General features: G+C 34.2%; 1 protein-coding gene across 1 annotated transcript in view; it reads right to left on the reverse strand.

Annotated features, from left to right (window-relative positions):
- The window catches only part of Gycalpha99B (Guanylyl cyclase alpha-subunit at 99B), an 84,046-nt gene extending 67,750 nt beyond the window's left edge, over positions 1–16,296 (reverse strand). Inside the window, exon 1 of the mRNA XM_053760103.1 lies at positions 16,120–16,296. The gene's annotated coding sequence lies outside the window, so the exon portion shown is untranslated. The remainder of the gene's footprint in view (positions 1–16,119) is intronic.
- Positions 16,297–25,598: the final 9,302 nt, after the last annotated feature.

Consider the following 25,598-nt stretch of genomic DNA (forward strand, 5'->3'; position numbering starts at 1 on the left):
CGTTGGAATTTATATAGTGGTTCCTGAGACGCCCGGCGCGCTTTGAGGGTCAGCGGGGAGGGGGGATCCCTGAGCACCAGTTTCAAAATACTGCATCACATCTACATCCCTTACTGGCTAGATAGAACCAAGAGTTGTGATACTCGAACGCCACGTAGCCACGTTTAGCTGTATGGTGGGCTTGAGATCGATGAATTGAGATTGAATAGTGACAAATTGCTAACCCATCGCCTTTGATATTACTTAAATTTAATTACGATCTGCGCGAAGTGAGATGTAGCTAATTCTGTCACTCGTATACCAGAAAGACGTTTTAAGAGCTCCGAAAATATTTAACTATTAAACATAATATGAGAACTTCTACTATATACGTATATATACATACATAGTTGACACTTAACGTTTACGACACCTTGCAATATTTTGTAAGCTGAAATTAAATAAATATATTTTTATTTTCATTGGTACATGGATGATAGGAATGCCAATGGTCTGAAAACCAGGGATGCCGAACACCGTGCGAAGTGTAGACGCAAAAGTCGGAAAGCGGACGCTCAACGGCTGAGGAAGAAACCGGAAAAACGCTCAGGTGAGAGGTACATTTATATATGTACGTACAGCTAGTAATTGACCAATTATCTTAAAACGGGGACAATTAAAAGACATGCCCCATTGCTCATATAAAATGTAGTGGCTCCGTTGTTTTCTATAAGTTTTGACACTTCCATACGTTGACATACATCGAATCTTTATACACATTCTGCGTTGACGTGACGGTGGATAAGGAGCAATGGAGCATGGCTCTAATGCTGCAAAATTGCTTGATTAATATATATTCTCTTGACGTGCCTAGAATACGACATTATGAGTAACAATACACACACGTATTCGTCATTGACCTCCGCCTATTTTGTGTGGCTTCACCTTATTACGACTAAGCTCTGCTAGTCATTGGACACAGGAAATGAAGCCGGCCTTGAATGTGTCAAAAGAAATGTAACATTCAACAATCTAACATTTATTTTTCTAACTAGCGGCCCAAATTTTACACCTACACCTTTCTCTGGAATCACACTACCTATTGGTGAAAACCGCATGAAAATCCATGCATCAGTTCTTGCGTTTATCGCGAACAGACAGACAGATGCGGCAGTGGACTTTGTTTTGTAATATTTAAGGATAATGAAGCCTTAGAGCGGAGCATTGATGTTTAAAAAATATATATATACAACGAAAACGCGTTACAGTCAACAACACATGAGCTATCGAAGTCATTGCAAATTCACCGATATTGCAGTTGCATGTAGTTCTACGCGGGGTAACTTGGAGTTGTGGTCACTGTACGTAGTTGTGAACTTAAGATACTCAAGTACTGTACTGTGTATCTACACAATATTAAACTATCGCGCGACATCCTGAAGATATTTAAGCAATAAGTATATCGCGATCGCAAAATAAATTCATAATTGACTAAGGGCTTTTTCTGAAATATAATGGATGAGCAACTGTCACTATTTCAGTATTTGAACTCCACCAAACTCACTATACATCTAATTGTTCTTCTTCGAAGTTTCTCGACTCTTGGCTCTATATATTTCGTAATAGATACCTAATATTTATTACTTTCAATCATCATCAATAGCCATTTAAACGTCCCCCCTGCTGGGGCACTGACCTTCCTTACGGATGGATAAGGAGTATGGACCAAAACCCACCACGCAAGTCCATTGTGGATTAACGGGTTTTAACGACTGCAAATAAAGCCGGAACCAACGGCTTCAGGTGCCTTCCGAAGCAGGAGCCCAAGATAATATTGATCACCCATCCAATGACCGACCGTTGTGAGAACGTCTTTACCACTCAAAAACATGGTATGGTGCTCCCACAAAACATGTTAGCAAATGTGATGATAACACTTGGTGTCTTCGACACTCTTGTGAAGAATGCATTTAAGAGACAACAAATGTACACCTGTAGGACTAAATAAATAAAGAATAATCTTAATATGTCTTTAGATATACATTAGGTCGATGACTTAAGGCCCATTTCACATAGAATTTCTACTGATGATTTAGTGGCTCTTAAAAAGCATTTTTAAAGTCATTGGCACCAGACGTCGTTAGCAATAGGAGAAATAGTTTAAACAAGATATCTTAAAATTATTTTAAATAAAATATTAACTCTTAACTCTCTTAAAATATTATTTTAAATTAAATATTAGCTTTCTCAATATTAGATATAAGAGACGGCCGCCTGTTATAGGAAAGTCTTTGCCTTAAAATTTTGCCACATGATTTTGTATATCAATACAATTCAACCAATCGAACGCTCAACACATAGATTACATAATCCACAGATAACTCAGGTATAAGGAAAACCTATGAAGGTCAAATTATACGCAATATTGGTATAAATGGTTTCAGTCATTGTCATTATGTTCTATTGTCTCATTTTAATGACAGCGTATTAATATGCAAATAGATTGTAGAATGAATATCAATGTATCAAGTTTAGAGCAACAATAAGGGTGGGTTGCACCGTCAACTTTGGCGTTAACTTCAACGTGTGCAGAAAAACACAGAGAACGCCATATTGTCTAAACGTCAGCGGCGCGCAGGTTAAAAACAACGTCAAATTTGACGGTGCAAATCACCCTAAGCAATTACATTAAATTATTTTCATTCGTTCGACTTGATGTGGTTCTGCGCTAAAATAGAACTACTCTATACACCCCCGTAGAGGTCGTACGGGGTGACTAAGGGACACAAAGTTGAAAGAGGGTTGAAATAAGGCGGGCGGCCGTTTTTAAAATCTTAGCTAAATCTTCGATATGTAATGGCATTTTTACGCTAACCGGGCTTTTGGGCGTCACAGCTCCAAATGAAACCGGGAACATGCGAAGATGAGAGAGAGAGAGAGATTGAATATAGTCGATCGAATGATTTTTAGACTTTTATTTGTGGAAGTGTAATCCATAAAAATAAGAAAACATATAATTATAGTAATTATAGTATTAAACAAAAATAATTTATTTTTACAAATAAACTTTTTTCAAAACATTTCAAATTTTATCGGAAATGTATATTTTCTCAAATCGAAATCGTAACCTATCTGGCAACTTTAAAAGGGTAACAAATTAAATTTTCTCAGCTACAACAAATAAAACTTAAGGCTGATTAATCTCTGGAGCTTGTTTTATTAACGACGTGGGGAATACGGCATTTATCTTGGGGTTCCCTCGGGAAAACACGCTTACCTCACGATGTCAAGGTAAATTGGCTAACCTTAGTAAATTATAATTATTCTTGAGTTGTTGGAGGACAAATGGGACAATGTATTTTGCATTTAACTAGGTATGTCTGTTTGGGGTAATTATATTATACCTATAGTTAATTTTGTTTCGCAATTGTCCATTGGTCTATTACTTTTGTATTATAGTTCGTGTAACTTTTTTTGCATTTTCTGTTTCTTTATTTATATCACTCCTTCAAAAAAGCTCCAGTTTTTAAATCCTACATTTGCTACTAAGTAACAAAGTTGAATACATTATTGTAAAGTATGTAATTAATGTCTATCCATTATAATGAAGCGGTGGTGGTGTAATGGTTAAGACGCCCGCCTGTGGATTGAGAGGTCTCAGGTTCGTATCCTACTCGTGCCATATGAGTTTGTATAATATCAATCTGACTCATATATAATAGTTTTCATAGACCACCTCTTGCTTCCGGTGAAGGAAAAACATCGTGACGAAACCTGCACATTGGTGGACAGTTTAGTTCACTGTGTATCTGCGACTACCTGCCACTAGATGGGGGTAACTATTCGTAAAAAGTCATGTCAGATGCCTTCAGGCGAGTTGAATAAAATCTGTTACAGTATTACAGCAGTGTAACACACATTCTCACTCGTTAACACTCGAAAAGATAAGAGAAGCAGATGAAAATATAAAAAAAAATCTTACAATATCATTAAACGTTATAAACGCATGAGCATGTTGAGGTCAATAAGTGATGTATATCATCCTAAATTGAATAAAGAATTTTGAATTTGAATTTGAAGCAACTTCTTCGAAGAAACTTCTCGTTCGCCGTAAAAAATCGCGTCTTCTCCCTTAAGAATATTATTTTTACCATCAATTATGATTTAAAATCGTTAACAGTTTCGTGTCAGCAGCATGCGATATTGACAGCCTGATTGATGGCTCCAATATCGTAAGCGACGATGTTGATTAAAAAAGATATTCAATCAACATTTAATATACGAAAATGGATCCTCTTATAATTCACCTCATGTTGTTATCATAAATCTTTAATTTTTTACACGATTACTGCTCAAAAAAGTATTATGTCTTTAAGCTCACACTTGCGCGGTAATCATAGAAATTAAAGTTATATAATGGTAAGACTATCTGAGGATCTAGACCCGCCTATTGACCATCATCTACTTCTTCAGATTTTATTCAAATCATCTAAAGGCACCTGACATGACTATACGACCGCTAGTGGCGAGTAATCGCTTACTCACTAGTGAACTTAAACTGTCAACTTGAATTTAAATTATATTCTATACTTTAAATTATAGTCTATTCTTTTCGATCCTACGCGTGCTACATTTTCGATTCGATTATATTCGATTTTGAAAGACTCAAAAATATTTATGGTTTACTTAAAGTCGATTACTTTTTATACATTTCAAAAGCAAATTTAGTCTGAAATCAACATTCGAAATTTTATTAAAATATACTCTTTTCAATTCTTAAAAACTATAACGTACATATGTGTGGATGATACACAGATTACGATAATACATAAATCTTTGCCTCTATATATATTTTATTGAAATCAAGATTCAATTCGAGGATTATATGTTGAAAAGTCTTAAAAATATATTTACATGATAAAATGGTTCCTAAGAAAACATAAAAAGATATACATAAAAAATATTATGAAGTACAGCAAACCTTTGACTAAACATCGGAATTTAGTATAATAAAGGTGACAAATAACTGTCAATTTCCTAGCCACTAAACTGGGTAACTCCTAAAGATTTATTTTCAAAAATACTATATTAAAGACAAAATCGCGGTTATAGAAATTCTGCGACGCATCTACCAAATTTAATATCACTTTTACATGTTGATTTGACATAATTTGAAGCTTACAGTTACTATTTAAAGTTGATATTTGCTTGGCATGGCCGTACATTTTGTGGTAAACAGAATTTTAAGGGGAGATTCGAGTAAATTGCTGTTGACAATGTAATTTTCGTTTCATTTGCCTGGTTTAAACAGAGTTAGCATGTATCTTGAATATTTAATTCGGTATATCAATAGACAAATAGGTACATTTGAAAACTAATCACAACAAAAATGTTATATTTTTTACTTGTTTTTTTATTTTTGTTTTTGTCTTTTCTTGCTAGTTTAGGAAGAAAAGAAAAACATAAAAAATATCTGCTGTTTCTCTTTTCGCGAAAAATACAATGCAAAATTTCAAGAGGATTAGTTGAGCAGGTAACCGTGACGAGGTAACAAAGTTATTTCAAATCTATAATATTAGTTAGGATACATGAAAAAACTCATTTTAACCTCAGATCAAGAGATGCGGCAAATAAATAAAATGTCCACTTTATTGGGCCATATTTCAGAGTAATGAATGTTAATACATAAAACTTTCACGTAAGCACTACATCGTTGACTCCAAATGATCCTATTTCGTGAATCGATATCCCTTTATCGCCTTTGGATAGATAATGGGCTTAGATAATGCCTTCCACTGACCTTTTATTTTAAATAATGTCTATTACAATGGCTTCCGTGGGTACAACTATATTAAGAGTAACAATAAGGATTTATTTTTACAGGATGTTTTTAAAGGCCATTTCATTTTTAACCGTGGGTTGTACTCGGTTGGTTGTTACTCTAGCTACATAATATTCACAATATAATATTGAAGCTCAGAATATCTAAGCGTGGTTCTTGTGTCATTCTGGGCTGTGACGCGCTATGGCCTGGGGTCCGTTGCGAATTTAAAACCAACTGCCTTGTCTAATGGCAAACCATGTTTTTTTCTGGATTTGGCTTTGATGCCGCAAAGATCTTAGACAGTGTAAAACATGCCAACCTGATGTCAATCCTTCTAGGGAATGCTATTGTTAACAGCTACCTAGTCTATGTGTCCGTTAGTCGTTCTGTACTATGTCCACGGGTAGATATTGAGTGATTTATTCTAGGCCACACACTGTAAATATTGAGAAATATGTCAATACGACTTTATTTGAATTATACTCGTATCAAAATTCATCATTTTTCCTATTGTTTTCATTTCATATCTCTATTATTTGCTATTCCTTCCCACCAAGTCCCTCTTCACAAATAACGCCCAAGAATGAATAAATTCCGCTCCATTCATGTCGTATTCATTCGACTATTACCTTTTGTCATAGCGATATCACTTGCTCTGCCAAATGCGGCGTTAAACCATTGAGACCACAGAATAAACAGGGCAGAGATATGTCAGCTCACATAAAATGTATTCTTGGTATATACACAATACGGGATTCGGAAAAATATTATGCATATAATATTTGGCTCTTGTCGACTTATTGCTTCTTTTAGTCCTCTGGTTTTTTCCCTGCCCTATCCCTGGGATAAGTCCGTCGTTGCTAGTGTTTTATTTTTCTTTCTAATTCTTGTGTATCTTTATTATTTTATTGAATAAAGATGTTTCAAAGAAACAAACATAATTTAAAACTTCTTATTTTGGGACAGGGACAGCAATAAAAAAACATGACCACAATAAAATTATCATCAAACACAATCACCGTTCAAATGGTTATCGTAATAGTTGGGTCGGACATAATGTCTCAGGAAAATGTGTGGATTTGGTGCCCTGGGATCTAAAAACTGATGAGGATACTAGTACATGAATTGACACTAAAGGCCGGAGCATACCAAATGCCTTAAGCTAGCGCATAATAGTGACGCAGATTGCATGAAATGCGCATGTGCACGCGCCGCAGCCAGTGTGTCACGTCTTATATAATTTCATACAATACAGCGTCACTCGTACCTGCGCATGCGCCACGGTCACACTTTCGGTCTGCGCGTAAAGGAAAAGAATCGCGCTCATTTATTTTCAACTGTGTGTGACACATGTGTTTTATTTCCATTAAAACAAGCCTAATACAGGTTAATGAAGCTGTTAAAGGAAATCACAATGTAAGACCAAGACTGAAAATAAAACCTAAGTAAGTAACAAGGCTACGCAGGTCGTCAAAAAGCTATTACGGGAAGGTGTCAAGAAAAAAGTCGACAAAATGACATCACTGAGATCGTTTGTAGATAATTAAGTTAGGTTGCGTTGCACCAGTCAACTTTGACGTTAACTTTAACCTGCGCCGAAAAACTGAAACAACGCCATTGTATATAAACGACGACGGCGCCCAGGTCAAAGTTAAAGGCACTGGCAGACAAAGTTGACTGGTGTAACTGAACCTTGGAAGCTAATCTGTTTTTTTCATTTTGTGGGTGTTCAGTGCTGGTAATTAATCTAATAAACTGACTAATCTCTAATAACTAATCAGGTTATTAGATTGATAGTTCACTAATTTTAAGACGTTTATTCATGAACTATCGGCCTGTCCCGGCTTCGCTCGGGTGAATTCATAATTTTATGGTATAATCTCCAACCTTAATCAAAAACACCTTTTTCCACACTATCTATTTAAAAAACCCGCGTAAAAACCCATTACAGGTTTTAAAGGTCTAGCAAACAGGCACAGACAGACAGCGGGAAGCGACTTCGATTCGTTATGTTTTTCCCATGGAATTAGTAGGTACTACGACGGAGTACTTACTAATTCCATGGTTTTTCCTTGCGCTCTTGCGGTTTTATTCACGGCTGCGATTTGAAGATTCGTCTAACATTTTACGACAGCCGACAGCGTGCTTGACGTAAATTTCAAGGGTCCATTGCGGCTCCACAACCCCGAATGCAACTGGGAACACGCAGAAATGAGAGAGAATGTAAAATATTTTATTTGCTATTGCTTTAAATATAAATTATATGTAAATTGCAATAAAAATATATTTTTTTGGTATCTTATATAGCTCTGAGTGATATCATAATGATACATGGTAGCAATTGCCAACTGACCCTGCAAACTGTGTCACATATTTATTCCCCGGAAGCATAGTAAGCCCGAAAATTGGAAATTGGCCTATAGCCAAAAGGAGTAAATAATTTCCCTGGATTAATATTTAAAAATTTCAATTTCTACCCGTTACGTATTCGTTTCCAAGCTTTTTACGTCTTCAGTAATGGCTACGGGCGTTATTTAGTTTTTAATGAAATTTCCTTGTTTTTTAATGTCTTCTCATTAAATGTGAATAGCAATGTATTTGCCTAATTCACAAAATGTATTATTATAACAATGTTTTATTAAATGGAATGAAACACACACGACGGCCCATTAATTAAGTCGTTTGTCATTACCTTCTCGAGATATACTTAGAGACAGAGAAACAAAATCTCTTACATAATGTATATACTTGTATATACATTATTTAAGAGCAACTCACCTTAACTCGAGAAGGTAATGGCAAATGAATTAATTAATGGACCGTCGTGTGTGTTTAATTCAATTTAATCAAATTATTACTACCTTGCTTTTTATTGTTAAATTAAAGCCCTAATTCCCAAATAAATAAAAAATATATTATTTATTTATTTACAATAAATATAATATTTATAGGTCCCCGCAAGTATAATATATTTATAGGAGGATAATATTTATTATTATTACGTTACAAAAGGTACTAGGTATACAAAAGACCGAACCGAAAATTCAATATATGTCCATGCATACCCAATGCGTATGCAGTATGTATGAAGCAAGGTTGTATGCAATTAAAAACTATGAACGCGCATATATATGCGTTGCAATTTTATACAATGCTGCAAATGCATGCAACTTGTTAAGCGACAGATACAAGTACTCAGGCTTATTTCGAATGCTGCAAGCGTTAACAAACTCTTCTAGTTAAAGCTGTTTACTCGGGGAAATTCCAGTAATAAACGAACCAACGAGATTACCCACACAGCATCCAATTGGAAGTTCTTAAACTAGATCACACCTACCCAAATTGGTATCACGTATCTGACCCAGATCGTTTTATCGATAAAACAGACGTTTACTTTATAACGGTAATCGTCTTTAAGAGCCTCCATACGTTCAGTTAGCGTCATCGTCACATTTTTATCGATTTTTAAAGTGAAAACTTCTTTTACGGCGTTGTGCACTTTTTGTGATGGGTAAAAAATGTTAAACTCGCGTCAGGACACGTGACCAGAGGGATTTGCATTTCACTTCTCACCATCGAATCTATTCGAAGTGAGATGTGGCGAACCAATAACATTGCAGTGTGGTTATCGTTACGTCACAATGGAGCAACGTGATTGGTTCGCTGTGTCTCGTTTGGAATCGAATCGATGGAGAGAAGTAAAATCCTAACCCGCACTTCGCCCACTGATCGAAAATTTGTAAGACGTCAAATGTGCACAACGTTAATATTCAAGTTTTCACTTCTGCCGTAAATGCTGCACTCCCGGAGTGTTTTATTATGACCGACAGTCGTCACCAGAAGCTAGTTTTTACACGTGGCTTTGCCCGTATCAATCTCTCAGGGAAAGCGGAACAGACATGATTTTCATACAAACTTTCACCCCCCAATATAGTCATTTGGGGGTTGATTTTTTATGGATTAGAATATAACCTATGTCATCCGGGGTATTTTAAGGAATCTAAATACATATATTTGTCTATTTGTCTCTCACCAATTTGAACTGTTATCAATCTTTCCAAATTCATATTTGATCATCTTGAAATATTATGCAAAAAGAGGGGCATTATAAGTTTGACCGATATGTGTGTCTGTCTGTCTGTGTATGTGACACCGTAGCTCAACAATGGGTGAATCGATTTGGATGCGGTTTTTTTTTTATTGGATAGCTAAGTTTTATGCGGAGTTATAGACATGTTTGATCAAATTCGGTTCAGCCGTTCAAAAGTTGTAACGAAATGATAGGAATATTAGTCGGGGTTTTTTTAATTCGTGTAACAAATAACTTGTTGTTTCTATAAAGCCTTCTTTGTTTAAGGCTTCAGATTAGATTAAATGCATTTTATGCGCTTATGCATTGTTTGTTCTTTAGAAAGTTCATTTCAAGATCGTGGGGAATTAATTCCTTTGTGCCGTGGCGGTTTCAGTAAGAATTAAATGAGTTGAAAACAAAGAAATTATTTTGAGTTCCCTGAGTGAATACACAATCTTTGAATATCCTATGTTATAAACAAGTAATGTGTAAATAGCCTAATCTGCGCATTATAATATGTTTTTGTAATAGTTTTTTTCTGTAATGTTAGGTTAACTTTGATCAAATAAATATTTCCATCATATATATCATACTAGCGGCCCGGCTTCGCTCGGGTAAAAATATAATAAATTATACACCGAAACCTTCCTCAGGAACAACAGCATTTTTGAGTTTATCGCGAACAGACAGGCAAGCAGACGCGGCAGTTTGTTTCATAGCGGACTTTGTTTCATAACTAGCGGCCCGATTCGGCTTCGCTCGGGTAAAAACGATTACCTATACACCTAAACTTTTCTCAGGAACCACACTATCTATTGGTGAAAACCGCATGAAAATCCGTGCTTTTTTGTTTTTTATTTTATCACGAACCGACAGACAGACGTCGTAGAGGACTTCGTTTTATAATATGTAAGGTTAGGTAAGGATTTCCTTGGAAAATGTTACAAAATAACATTTCACGTTAGAAACCAGCGGCTATTTTCACCCACTACATAATTCAGCATTCACGGTTGCATCACAGCCATAATTTTAAAAACTCACAACTGGAAATTTTACCTCTAACTCCCAGCGGTTAGAAATAAAATATTTATTCGCTCTAGCAGATTGCATCGTACGTGTTGTATATTTATTTATTTAACTTTATTAAAAAAACATGTGAAGGTCTACACGGTGAAGGTCTAGGTATAGGTGATGCAGATGTATATATATATATATATATATATATATATATATATATATATATATACACATTAAATAAAATAACACAGAAGAAGAATTTTACAGAAATGTCATTTTTGACACAAGCTTTTATTGTTGTCAGAGAGATCTTAATGCATTCCATGTGTGACAAGAAAATCATGTTCATGCAGTAAACCGTTCTGGAGTTCTTTACAAAAACTTTAGAAAAACATTACAAAAACTTTACAAAAACATTACAAAAACTTTACAAAAACACTCACACACAAACACTCTTTTAATGAAATTTGGCACAGAGATAAACGAAACGTTCAGGTATACAAATAGTCAATAATACGAAAAGAAGACGCGTTTATGTACGATTTTGTGATTATGCAGTTGATCCGCAATAACTACAACATTGAACTAGGTCGACGGTTAGCAAACAATTATGAACCATGCCCACTGTGCAGTTTACCGATGAAAAAGGCGACTGTAGCAATAGTAATTATTTCCCCCGTATCTTATCTGTCTAGTACGATAATTTTGTCAGCACGTCATAACATTTTTTATCATCATTACGGGTTATTATCGAGTTTATTATGGAAGCGGTGGTGGTGTAATGGTTAATACGCCCGCCTGTGGATCGAAAGGTCTCAGGTTCGTATCCTACTCGTGCCATATGAGTTTGTATACTAATCTGACTCATATATAGGTAGTTTTTATTGACCACCACTTGCTTTCGGTGAAGGAAAATATCGTGAGGAAACCTGCACACTGGTGGACAGTTTAGTTACCTAGTGTTTATGCGACTACCTGCCACTAGATGGCGTTAAGTAGTCGTTAAAGTCATGTCGGATGCCTTTAGGCGACTTGAATAAAATCTGACACCAATGTTAGCAATAACACACTCGATCTGATGATGATTATCGAGACGTGACATCCGCGATTGTAAGTTAGAGTAAGTTGCACCAGTCAACTTTGACTTCAACTTCAACCTGCGCAAAGTACGCCATTTTGTCTAAATGTCTAAATTTGACGGTACAACTCACCCTTAAAGAGTTTCAGTTACAATGAAAATAATAGTAAAAATCCTGAAGTGTCATAAAAAATTTCGCTCTTATAATCTGTAATAAATATAATGATAACTTTCATATTATAACTAGCGTCCCGTCCTCACGTCGCACGTGTAAAAACATAATTAATTATATACCTAAACCTTCCTTTGGAGTCACACTATCTATTGGTGAAAACCGCATAAAAATCCATGCATCCGTTTTTAGGTTTACAGGCAGACGCGGCAGTGAGTCCACTGCCGCGTCAGCCTGTAAACTCAAAAACGGATGCATTTTTTGTATTGTTTTATAATATTTACGGATATAGGCAGTTAATTATTTTTTTCTTTACTCACTGAACTCATCTTTGTGAAATTTCAAACTAAGTACGTCTATTCAAATTTGACAATAATAAAAAAAAAACTATAAAAATTTTCTAACAAATTATAAAGAAACATACATCCATTTAGCAACATTCAGTTTACCGGTGAAAAACGTTAATACGCGAGGTTATAATGATGTAACCAATTATTTTGAACTTTACAGCGAAACTTATAATAATGAGGTTTCTTTTTGTTACGAAACTACATCAACGAATAGGTAACTACTTTAGTAACTACACAAATATTTGTTTATTATAATTAAATTGACGATGAGGTATCTTGTGACCAGAGGGTTGGAAGCTTTTTCGGCCAGAGGCTCCGCATTGCTGTACAAAAATCGGCAAAGCTGCCAGTCTTGTGGGCACTTTGCCGCAGACAACGCGCTTGATGGGCTAATCATTTGTAATATACAATATATATAATGAATTCAGTTTATGTTTAAGATTTTTTTAAAGATTCGTTATATAAATATATTTTTTAAATTATTACTAATTATAATTGTACTTAAACTTAAGTATACAAATAAATGGCAGTTCGTTGATTTTTGCGTACTTATAGTTGAATAGGCTTGGCTTTTTCTTTACCACCACCAATTTGTATGTCACTTTTTTCAAAGATTTTCCTTTCTTTCTTTTTTTTTATAGAATAAGGTCACTTTCAAAATCTATGGTGGAATTGGAGCGAAATGGTGCATTAATGACCTCGCATTATGTATTTAAAACTATAAACGGAACTTCGATGCCGAAATGTTTTATTAAATAACATTTTATACAGCCGCACCACACGCAAATATGTCACGAAAAGTATAATAACATTAAAATTAGCTAAAAGTTAGACACGAAAATCTCATAAAAATATTTATTTTTAACCGCCAACTGGTTTAAATGGTGCTGTGTATATGTATGTCTGTCGGTGGCATAGTAGCAGCTAATTCGTTGAAACGATTTTGATTTAGTTTTTAGTGTTACATGGTCCTCCAGACAAGGAACCCTTATAGTTTCACCATATCCGTCTGTCCGCGGTCTAACTCAAATTCTTTGAATGATGTAATTTGGCGTTGGTATTATACATTCAAAAGTCACATAGTATAGTGAAATAAATCTCGATTCAGCATACAACCAAAGAAAATCTATTGATCTATTTACAACCAGTTATGCCCTGACTAAGAATACAACGGTTGTGCACTAAAAAAATACATAAATTGAGCACATTTGAATCGAGACGCGGACCCTGGGCTCCGACGCTCAATGACTGCGGAAAAAACCGTGAACACCCTCAAATGAATGAGAGGTGTAATTAATGTAAGAAAGATATTTTGAAACGGATTTGAAATTAGTATCACTTTAATCAACGCAAAAAATCCACAAAGAAATACAGAATTATTTAAAATCGTTTCATAAATATTCAGAGCCTCCAATAAAGTTAATAGCACAGATACTGTTCACAACGACTTTCAAAAGAAATGTGGATTCTTTATCCAATACTTTTTATTTGGAAGTTCAAAAAGGACCAATTTATGGGATAGGTACTTCGCAATCATGCGTATAAAAGTAAAACTTTTATTATTTACCTTGAGACATATATATATGGACTATTATATTTATAAAATATTTGTTCGTTTATTTGTTTTTATTTCTTTTGAAGTGCCTCGAATGTCTCGGTTTAAACATTTAATACTAGCTTTGTTTTGTGTTCGCTCTGGGTATTTAGGGATTTTTCAATGCTTAACATCTAATTATCAATGTGCCTAATTGTGAAACGAAACTAATTTATTTTAGACGAAGAATCCATAATGGATTAGTATACAAAACTGTATTTCTAAAATATATTTATTTTTAGTTGAAATAACGATTCAGACAGCAGTCTTAATAACTTGGATTTGAATGTTTATTTACTTTAGTGTCGAATAATCAACGAGGAGTATTTGATAGCGAAATTCGAATACTTTTCAAACTTCGAAACTCCCACGCTCACAAAACAACCATTTCCTCCCACGGGCGGAATTACCACTCTATTTTTGGGTCCCATGAACGGCGGTTACTTTCAATTTTTCACACTGATAAAAAGACACACATTTCGTCCCTCATATGCTGTCTTTATTGGCCACTCCTCGCTTTAATATTACCAACCAACTGTGAGCGCGTGACATGTATTTTTATTGCCCAAGTATTCAGGCTTTTTTACCCTTGACCGATATAAATATGTTTCATTATTTTTGTTCGACTATTCAGTCATTATTTTTACAGTAAAGCTTGTTTTTTTTTTTTTTGTATGTGTATTTTTTATGACGCAGCGATTTAAGACGAATACTGGCTGACATAAGCCATATAAATAAAAATATAAATTTATGATAAATTATGCAAGATCTGTAAAGTGAATATGGACGTTTATATCTGAAATGAAGAAAAAAGAAAGTTTATATTTTTTTTGCTTAAAACTTCTCAAAAATCCGAGCAAAAAAGAATAAGAATTCTTCCATCTCAATAACTACGATAGAGCTCAAAACCACTACAAATAAATCTAAATAGTTCAAATTTTTCCTCGAAGCACTAAATCTTCATGTGAAGTTCACGGACTTGTCCTCGCAAAATGGTACAAATATCTCCCAATGCCAGACTTGTCCAAATAAATCTTGGGTAATGTTCAGGCCTGTTGTTCGGAGACGAAATCTTGCAGAGACCATCGTAAATAAGATTATATCGCCATTGGTCTACTCAGGATATAAAAATATGTCTAACTTGCTGTTAGAAAACTATACCAAAATAATAAAAGATAATCAATCTCTTAAGCTTACTTCTAAAATTCAGATCGATTTTAATTATTTTTCTGAAAAATTACGATGATTTAATTTACATCAGTTTTTTTCATTATTATGAGATTGTAATGTCCTAATTATTTATAATTACATATTTTTAGAATTTTTTTTTTTCACAAATTTCTAAAGATAATATACAGACCGACAAACATATCGTGGAATTGCTGCTGTGAGAATTTAAAAAAATTTGCACAAATATAGCCCATAATATTTTTTACCCAAAACGCTGTAATTGTTGTAAAAGTACGTAAAAAGAACTTAAAATACGAATATAAAGCAAGCATGTACATTTCGTAGACATGATAAGGGATGATTTTGATTTCCAATTGATTAAGATATTGATAATAATGGTACTAATTCAATAAATATTAATTATTTTCAGTGATATACATCTAAGTAGTTATTTTTTGTCGTTTAAGAAAGAAATATATCGATGTAAAAAAAAATTCGTCCTAATAAATATACATGCACATATTTATAGAACTTTGCATTGTAGATAGCGTCGATTTCAAATAATTCGCAGCATTCTATTTTGATAATTAATAATAATATAAATACTTAATACTAAGTACACACAGAAATAGTTATAAACAACAAAGAACCTATAATATTATATCCGGTATAATAATTTTAAAAAATCATATTTTCATACGATAAAAAATTACAGAAGAAATCTTCAAGAAGTTTATATAAACTTAATTACGAAAAATGATATATATAAAAATGAAAAAAAAACTCAGTCGTAAAATAACATAAATCGGTATTTAATTTCTTAATTCAAAAATAAATAATTCATAAATATAATTAAAACAAACCTCACTGGCAGCCAAGACTTCGTAGACAACCACAACAAAAAAATCAAAAATGGAACAGTCAACACAGCACAAAGAATCGAAATTTAAATTTAGGATCGACGCACAAGCACAGGAATTTATCTATACTAGCACAGTTCGGTACGCAAGTTTCGTAGCGGCAAAGACGTAACCTCCGTAGCACGCTCTACGAATTACTGCTACGGTAGGGCAAAATTTGTACGAGCGATGTGCGCACGCCTAAAAGTAGTGTGCGGCGGCCCTAACTGCTGTATAAGGGAGTCTAGCTACTTTTACTTGGATTTTTATGACTTGAGTTTAATAAGTTGTTCTTTTGTTTTAAAGTGTTGTTTTAAGAAAAAGTTTTGTATTGTTTTTGGCTAAACATATAATTCACTATACGTTCTATCTAGCCCTACCAAAGTTGTTTTAGTAAACCTCATTAACTGCATTAATTTCAAGGAAGGAATAATAAAATAAATTATTTCTTTAAATACTAAAATGACAATTTTTTTTAAAAGTCGGTAAAAGTTGTATTAGTTGTTGAAAATAATCACAGAGCCGTTGATTGAAAATTTTTGTCCTGCATTGATAATTCAGATAAAATAAAACTAGTATAAAATCGAGTTGTAAATTGTGTGCGATATTAAAAGGGTCATAATAATATAGAAGTATCAAATTGTAGCGTGTGGTTCCACCCTAGAATACAACGGTTGATTCCATATATATCATACGATATATGTCATACGAGGCGGCTAAGGGACACACACCCTAGGCAGCTAATAGGCAAGAATAGCATTCCCAAGGAGGGTTCACGTCAGGTAGGCGGCCGGTCGTAAAATCACAGTCGAATCTTCATAAGGATTTTTTACGCTGACCAGGCTTCATGGCTTCACAACCCCGAACGTAACCGGGATACCATTCTTGCAGAGATGGATAGAATCAAATTTTATCTCTAAAGTAAAACCACTCTATATCCTCTCGTAATGAGCTGTCTCTGTTGTCTTCTCTCATTATATTCGGAGCTGTGGTGCCATCGAGTCCGGGGGATAGGGAAAAAAATAATCAAAAAATGTTTAGTATTCGGCTGTGATTTTACTGCCGCCTGACTCCCGTCAACCCTCCTTGGGAATTCTATTTTCACCTATCAGCTACCTAGAGTGCTATAATCGCCTCCGATAACATCCTCGGAGGTGTCCACTAGGGGGAACCACAAATCGAACCATGAGCGTAGTCTGCCGTACACCATCGGGTTTTTCGCCTCCTGGAGGAGCTTATCTGGCGCCGATAAGCAGCTCGGCAGACACCTCACTCAATAGTTTATTTACATAAATACATCGTTGTATTGAATATATTGTTCATCACACAAGCCTATTCCGGCCATGCAAAAACATATTAACACAAAATAGGAGTAATTGTTTATATGCAATAATTAATTACGTTATTATTTAGCATAAAAAAATTCAAATTTCGTCAAATGTCAATTATGTTTGGGTCGATCAAAAAACTCATTAACTGAGTAAAAACATTGGTTACATAGCCGTTTTCAGTTCGTTTTCAGTTCTTTTAAGAACTGGTCTTTGGGCAACGAATTAAAAAGATCTTCCCGCACATAGCATAGCTGCCATTGTGATGCAAACTAGTATATGAAATTCAAGGTAGAACAATTTGATCTTGATTACGAGTTCCTCTACTCTAACATAAATGTCCCTGGCTCTTGTAAATAGCTGAGGATCTATTTTACAAAATGGCCGTTTTTTATTAAGAGTAAAATTCAGTTTTTTTAAATCTATTCAAGTCAAGAGATACATAGCTTCATCAACTCTTATGCACCATTTAAACAAATTTATTTGTTAGACAAATTAAAAAACCCCCACTTTCAATATTAATTTCGCTACAACTTTTGAATGGCTGAACCGATTTTGATCAAACATATCTAAGAACCATCGCATAAAAATTAGCTATCAAATAAAAAAACCGTATCCAAATCCGTTCACCCGTTGATGAGCTACGGTGCCACGTACACAGACAGACACACTTAGCGGTCAAACTTATATCACCCCTCTTTTTGCGTCGGGGGCTGAAAAGAGTCATAATCGCACTATATCTACTTTTATACTTTTAGCGATCTTCCTACGCTCCGTGGATTGATAAATATCATTATGATTATGTAACATGCCATACCTAATTACGTTTAATATGTACACAATGAGAATTAATCACATTATTGCTTTGTTATTTTTCATAATATTTGCTTTTGCTTGTATACCGCCTACAAAATTTACCGTTAAGCGATTTTGATCCTTAAAATAAACGGGCACAGCTCGTATTCTTGTGTTTAATGCCTTTTTTATGTTGTGTACCCCCGTAATTACGTAGAAATATAAACAAATGTTGTTAATTTCAGTGTTTTTTTTTTTCTTATTAGGACATTTATTATTAACTTATTTTTAAATCTAGCTACTGCCTACACTTTATTAAATGTTGAGAAATATATAAATGTTCATTATAAATAGCTAGCTCTTGACCGCGGCTTCGCCCGCGTCTATTTATCAGCGAAAGCGAAACAGACAATTTTCATACAAACTTTCATTTGGAAGTTGATTTTTTGAAAAAAAATGTCGCCTATTTTTGAACATACCAAACCAAAAATTCATCAAAATTGGTCCAGCGTTAAGCTTTCATAGCGGCTTTCATAGTTTTTCAAGCGGGCTAAATGCAAATTGGTTTAGCTCTGAAAGCGAACAGACAGAGACATAGACAGACAGACAGACTTACGCATTTATAATATAAATATAGATCTACATGCCATTTTTAACTGTAGTGTGGGATGTTTTGGCGGCCGAAAAGGATTTTCACTAGAAACAACCGTGTATTTAAACATTCTCTAGGAGCGTTGATATCATGCAGTAATCATCGAATTTTAAGGTTATTTTTCACGCTGATCCCGAACTTTGTGGCGTTACGTCCCCTAATGAAACCGGGAACATGATAGAGAGAGAGAGAGAGAGAGAGAGAAAGTCATACGTTTAATCGTTATACATTATGTCCATGATATCTCATTATGTCTTATTATCTCATTTTTTTTTTCTCCCCATGGCGTGTGATATCGCCTTAGAATAGGACAACTCATTTTTCCCCCCCCGGGTGTCGTACCATGCGACTAAAGGAAATTAAGCCTTAGCAGCTGATAGGAAACAATAGCATTCCCAAGGGGGCAGGTGACGGTCGTAAAATCACAGCTGAATCTTCAATTGTATAGGCTTACCCCAAAAATAACCGGGAACACGCGAAAATTAATTAGAAAGACACAAGTACATAATATATCTTATGAGACGAATAGACAAATCTTCTTATTTTCAGCTTACATAACAAATTGGTTTATTTTCATGACTATAAGAGTCATGTTGAGTTTACAATGAAAGCAGGAAAAAAGTTAATAAATAGGTATATATTTCAAAATATTTTTATGGAAAAAATCTACATTATTTTCCCGTTGTATAAATATCCAAAGATCTTCCTTATTAACTGTAAATCCTTGGGGCCTGTCAATATTAATCGAGGGAGATGTAAACAAAAACTTAATATTGGAATCAAAACGATGAAACCTGATTAAACTGGTTCCGGCCGGTTATTATGCTTCAAACGCTGGCTGTAATTGATGTTTCGCAAATTCTTTCAATGTAGATGTGCCCATTTGGCTAGTGAGGGCCAAGGTCTTGATTAAGGCGGGTAGCGATATTTATTTATACTATTAAGCAGGTAATAAAGCACCGCAGCGTATGGCGCATCATCAAGTTCGACTAGAACTTGTGATAGGTGTGGATTTTCCGTTTCACACATTTTTTTCTCTTCGAAGAACATAAGAAGCATCTTAATGAAATAAAAACAATAGAAATAATTTGTTTCGAATTAAATGTGTTTTCAAATTTTAAAACACTCGCTGCGTCCCGGGACCTCGCTCGTGCAATAATCCATATCCATACTAATATTATACAGAGGAAATATTTGTTGTTGTTTTTTTGTTTGTAATTAATTTTACTCAAAAAGTACTGGGCCAATTTTAATCAAATTTGGTACAGAGATAGGCGACACCTTCAGAAGTGATATAGGCTTTATTATGGTTTTATCTGAGCGAAGCCGGGGCGAGACGCTAGTTTTAGGATAAAAAGTACTTTCTGTGCCATTAGTGGTTATAGGGCAACCCTTATGCCAAATTACATCGCAATTAGACCTATGAAATTTATTGTTTTTGAAATGTGGTCTGAAATTGTGTGAATTTTGTTTGTATCAAAGCAATTCTTGCTTGAAATCTTCTGAACACGGTTGAAAAGTATTCCTTTGTAACAAAATAACAATAATTCCTAACGTAATGGAATAAGGTTTATTTTCTTTTGGAAATGTCGACCACCTGTGACAATACAAATACTAGCGAAATGTTGGCTTTCTTCAAAATAACTACAGCAAACACGATATAAAATTAAACTTTAATGCTTAGGGGTTACAGTTTATTTTTCACTAAATTTTGTAGTTTCGAATCGCATCGACTGAAAACTGCAACTTCGCATGAACGCGGGATTACAAAGGAAGTTACTAAATTGGCAAGCAATTGCAACATTCTTCCTGCGTTCTAAATTTAAAATTTTGGATGTATCTTTATTATTTTATGCCAGCTCCACATTGTCGCCGAACACGGTCACCAGCCGACGCGAATGCGTGAACAATGCTTAGTTAGTATGAGTGGTTTTATTTATCGCAATGAAAACCTTGCAACGTATGCTGATATGTATGCAATGTATGCTGAATCCGCCGAAAGTTTGGCAAGTGTACGACGATAGTGTGGAGCCGGCATTAACAATTTGGAGTGATTTAATTTCAAATGCTTTCATCTTGTAAGCAAACTTGAAGGCTACGATACTTTTTGAATTTATACATTTAGTTGGTTTTTGTTCTGACTACTAAGAAAACCGAAAACCGTCAAAGAAGAAAACGCAAGAAAGCAAACTTAGGGCTCCGGAAACGGAAAAACGCTCAGATGAGAGATGCTTGGTTGGTATTTCCTATTCCTCAAAGTCAAAAACAAAATATGTTTTAGAAACTGGACCTTCACTAGAATCATCCAAAGTTGTTGAACTGTTTGCGATAGTGAATAGCCGGCATAACGATAAAAACAGACATCAAACATTTAAAACATAGCATAGATCATACATACTTCAAAATACAATATTATCAAAATTGTTCACTTGAGTTGTTCGAGCCCGTTCTATCACCCGAAGTAGATAAGTTATAATAAGTCTTAGATCGTTCTGTAGTTCTGTCGATAGCACAAGTTGGATTATTACAGAACTTGTGTATCTCATAGTTGTGGAGATTGAAAGTTCCGTGTAAATTGCAATTCGCAGATTGATTTCATTAAAGTTTCATAGTTTTGGATCGGAAGGACTTATGAAGATAGATATTCCTAGAACACCTATTGGAAAATTTCAATATCTTACTGATCATGATGATACACCGTAAGAATCAAAAATGTATGATACCTCAAAATACATGTTTTTTGGGAGATCGTTAAAACTGTTCGGAGAGTCGCTATACACATAGAGTAATAGCTATATATATAGAGTACAGTATAAAAAATCGCTCCAGCGAAAATATTTTAAAGTTTTGAAACTTTTAGTATTTTTTCCAGACTTATAACAACTATTTAAAATTACCAAAAATTTAGCATATTTTAGTTTTCTACTCTAACCTTGTGTGATTCTTGGTGATCTGTATTACAAGTTTCTTTGAAACTTATCTCGGACACCATTCTCTCACAATTTCTAGCATTAAGGAAACTGTTCTTTAGTTTTAAGGATAATACCTCTAGTAACAATTGTGTGAGATGAATAAAGATATATTATTATAGATATATTATTATTATTATTATTTAGCTTAAAAATTATATAATAAAGTTGTTTCATAGCTCATCAAATAATCGTCAAAAACTAATTGCAAAATGTTCTTGGCGAATATTGAACATATTGCGCAGCTAATATTTCTTACAGACACCTTGAATGACATTAATATTAGTAGTTCCATCTCATTCGACAAGATTAGTAGATATATGATTCACCAAATATTTAGTGCCCTATTTGCACAAACTGTGCCCTTGCCGATGGCCTGTCAGACTTGTCACCGATTGTTTGTGTAATTTGACGATCCCAATCCCAAATTACAAAGCCGTGTATTATTGGGCCCAAGAAGGTCGTCCAGTGTCCCCGGATAGTTCCTTAGGGATAGCCTTGTTAAATTTATCTGACACGTCAATTAGTTGACTTTAATCTTATTGTTTTAATAGACTAGTTGCCCCAGGCTTCGCCTTCGAGGGAATTTTAAGATGAAGTACCCTAAGCAGTACTTCAGGTTGAATATCAGCAAATATACAAGTGAAATAGAGGTGGTCCAGGGACTACAGTGAAAACATTGTGCATAGATCTTATTTGTTATATGTTCCTTGATCTTATATGTTCCAAAAAGTTCACAACGGACCCGGCTAATAGCTAGATGCACATATAAGGAGAGTAAGTGGTTGTAAACGAGATAGAATGACTTTAAGTTCTAAAAAAAAATAACTGAATTTAAGTAATCTATGTGGTCTACGAAAACTACTATACATGCATCAGATTGACGACAAACTCATGTGGCACGAGTAGGATTCGAAACTGGGATCTTTCGATCCACAGGACACAGAACAGAACCATTACACTAAATTAAATTTTTAAGTTTGGAATAGTTATTTTAATTATGATATATGGCAGTATGGCAAGCAAATTAAACAATCCTACAAATATCAAATTTATATATACCTACATATACAAATTAAGCTTTATACAGATATCGATGCAATGTTTTTAAGAAATTTGGCACGGAGAAGTTTTAGTTTCGATTTTATTCCGACATTCCAGAGTTAAGTTGGCATGAAACATGCTAAATTTTTAATGTTCAGTTTGTAACATGACATTATACTTAGCCGTTTTACGTAGTCATGTAGTTTAAGTATTTGTGTTTCTTGCCAAGATTCAAGAAAAGAGAGCTAAAGTAATTTTATGTTAATTTTGAAAATGGTCAGGGTTTTGACTTTATGAGATGTCCAGAATAAAAAAGTATGTTCAGTTTTTAAGACATCTCAACATTTTTGAAATTTTATCATACCTATTATATTTCTATGTTTACTTGATAGATCATCTGTTCAAATGATTATCATCTTGTAAGATACTAAATCCTATATTATAAGTATTATTTTAACCGACTTCAAAAAAAGGAGGAGGTTCTCAATTTGTCGCTATATTTTATATATATTTTTAAATATGTTACTCGATTGCCTAAACTTGGCACCGACGTCAACTCAAGCCGATACAAACAAGTAGATACATGCCAATACATTTTAATCTCTAGGATTAAACCTGCTTATTTTGACTTTATTTCACGGTTTTAGTGTTGTAAATTGTGAAGTCAGTTTAAATTTTACTGCAAAAGTACATATTAAGGTGATTACTCCATCCGTATCACGTCGTTTTCCACAGTACACGCCAACGCCTTCTTTTTCCTATTTCCATTTTCCATTTCACCTTTGTACTTAGGTTCCTATTTATAAACTTGATATTTACACTAATTATGTTGTACATATTCCACATAAGTAGGTACCTACCGACATATTTTCAGAAACAGAGTTCTAGGAAAAGGATACGACAATAAAAATAGCAAACTTAATTGGATGCACACAATCTCAAAGAAAATACCCGCAGCAAGGCTCAATAGCGTCATAACATCAGCTCACTTATTGCACCGCTTTTATTGCTCAGTTTACGGCAACCCTAATCAGGTGACGTCATAAAAACTAGCGCAAGTAATTTTCTTGTTGTAATTTATGCATGCGATTCTTTGTGGTACACTAGGTGCGTCTCCGCGCCTCGCGCCTGTAGGAAAATCGAAATAAAACGTCTCCTATGTCACTGAGAATAATGTAGCTTGCTACTGGTGAAATCTTTTGGTAATTGATTGAGTAGTTTCAAAGATTCCTATATACAATAACTGACAAACACTTCCCCTCTTATAATATCCAATTTTCAATATAATGCAATGCTCCATTTAGACGTGAAATATAAACAAACACCTTTATAATACTAGCTTGTATTTCGTTCAGAAAAAGTCCATAAAAATAAATTGATATTAAAAAAAAATGTTTAACGTTCTCGACATTTCCTTGAGAATTTCGTGTTTTAACAATTGAATAAAAAAAAATATATATATACGTCTTCATTATTTGCAATTCACATACTATTCTTGTCTGTCGTTATACCTACTATGTTAACAACAAAAGCTGTAAAAGAGCGATGCATGTGTCGATATAAAATAGATAAATTCACGCATTTAAATGTGGCAGTAATCGCCGTAATTCGCAGCGTTTCGTCGCTCACTTAGGACCACAAATAAAATAGTTTCATTTGCTCCTACAGAAAGTGGAATAATAGCGTTTGCTTTGGTATCTTCTTAACAACACTTGTGGCTAACATCAGTAACATTTTATTGCTGTGTTTACGGCGACCCTAATTACAACAGGTAAAATTAAGTGCACACAAACTTGGGTGTTTAGTGGAGTTAGAGTAGTTTTAATTATTAGATGAACAAAGTACGACTGACAATTTTATTCTGAACTAACTGATGCCCGCGACTTCGTTCGCGTGGCCGAACAATTTTTAGTAAGAATTCGAAATTATTAGAGCGATTAAAAAATCTTTATATGCTACATTGGAGGTTTTTCCTTAGGGCGCCAAGTTATTATTATAAATTATGTATAAAAGGAAGCCTTTATATGAGATATAAAAAATTGAAGTCGAACGGGAATCGAACCCATGCCTCTATCTGCTTGGTAAGACGGGGGCGTGGTTTATTGTAAATAGACTAATTCTATCTAATCACTGTAGTTTTTAAGTATATATACCCTGCTCAAATAATCTTATTTAAACGACTTTTGCACAGAAATAAGACATACAATCCATACGTACTGACGTTTATTTAAAGTGTATACTATACAAGAATATAAAACTATAAAAAGTATACTATACTATTTATATACCTATCTACATATTCGGAATCACATAACAAAGATAATTAGACATATGACATATCATATTAGATATAGAAATTGAGTAATCTACTCAATTTCGATAAAATATATCAAATTTCTTTATGACGGTATGTATGTTTAATAAGAAATACAATTTACAAACTTGCATTCCAATAAAGAGTAAAGAGTAAAAATTATTTATTTCTTCACAAAATATACATACAAGTAAATTAAAACATAACGCAAACCTTAAGCTATTTATATTTTATTATATTATATTAGATATTTTTTGAAGACTGGTGCTTGAAATAGGCTGAAACAGCCTGTCACAAAAGACACCAGGCCTCACCTCCTAGATATACAAGCAGACATATTA

This window comes from Plodia interpunctella, chromosome 20 (genome assembly GCF_027563975.2).
Source record: "Plodia interpunctella isolate USDA-ARS_2022_Savannah chromosome 20, ilPloInte3.2, whole genome shotgun sequence".
In the NCBI taxonomy this organism is placed as follows: domain Eukaryota; kingdom Metazoa; phylum Arthropoda; class Insecta; order Lepidoptera; family Pyralidae; genus Plodia; species Plodia interpunctella.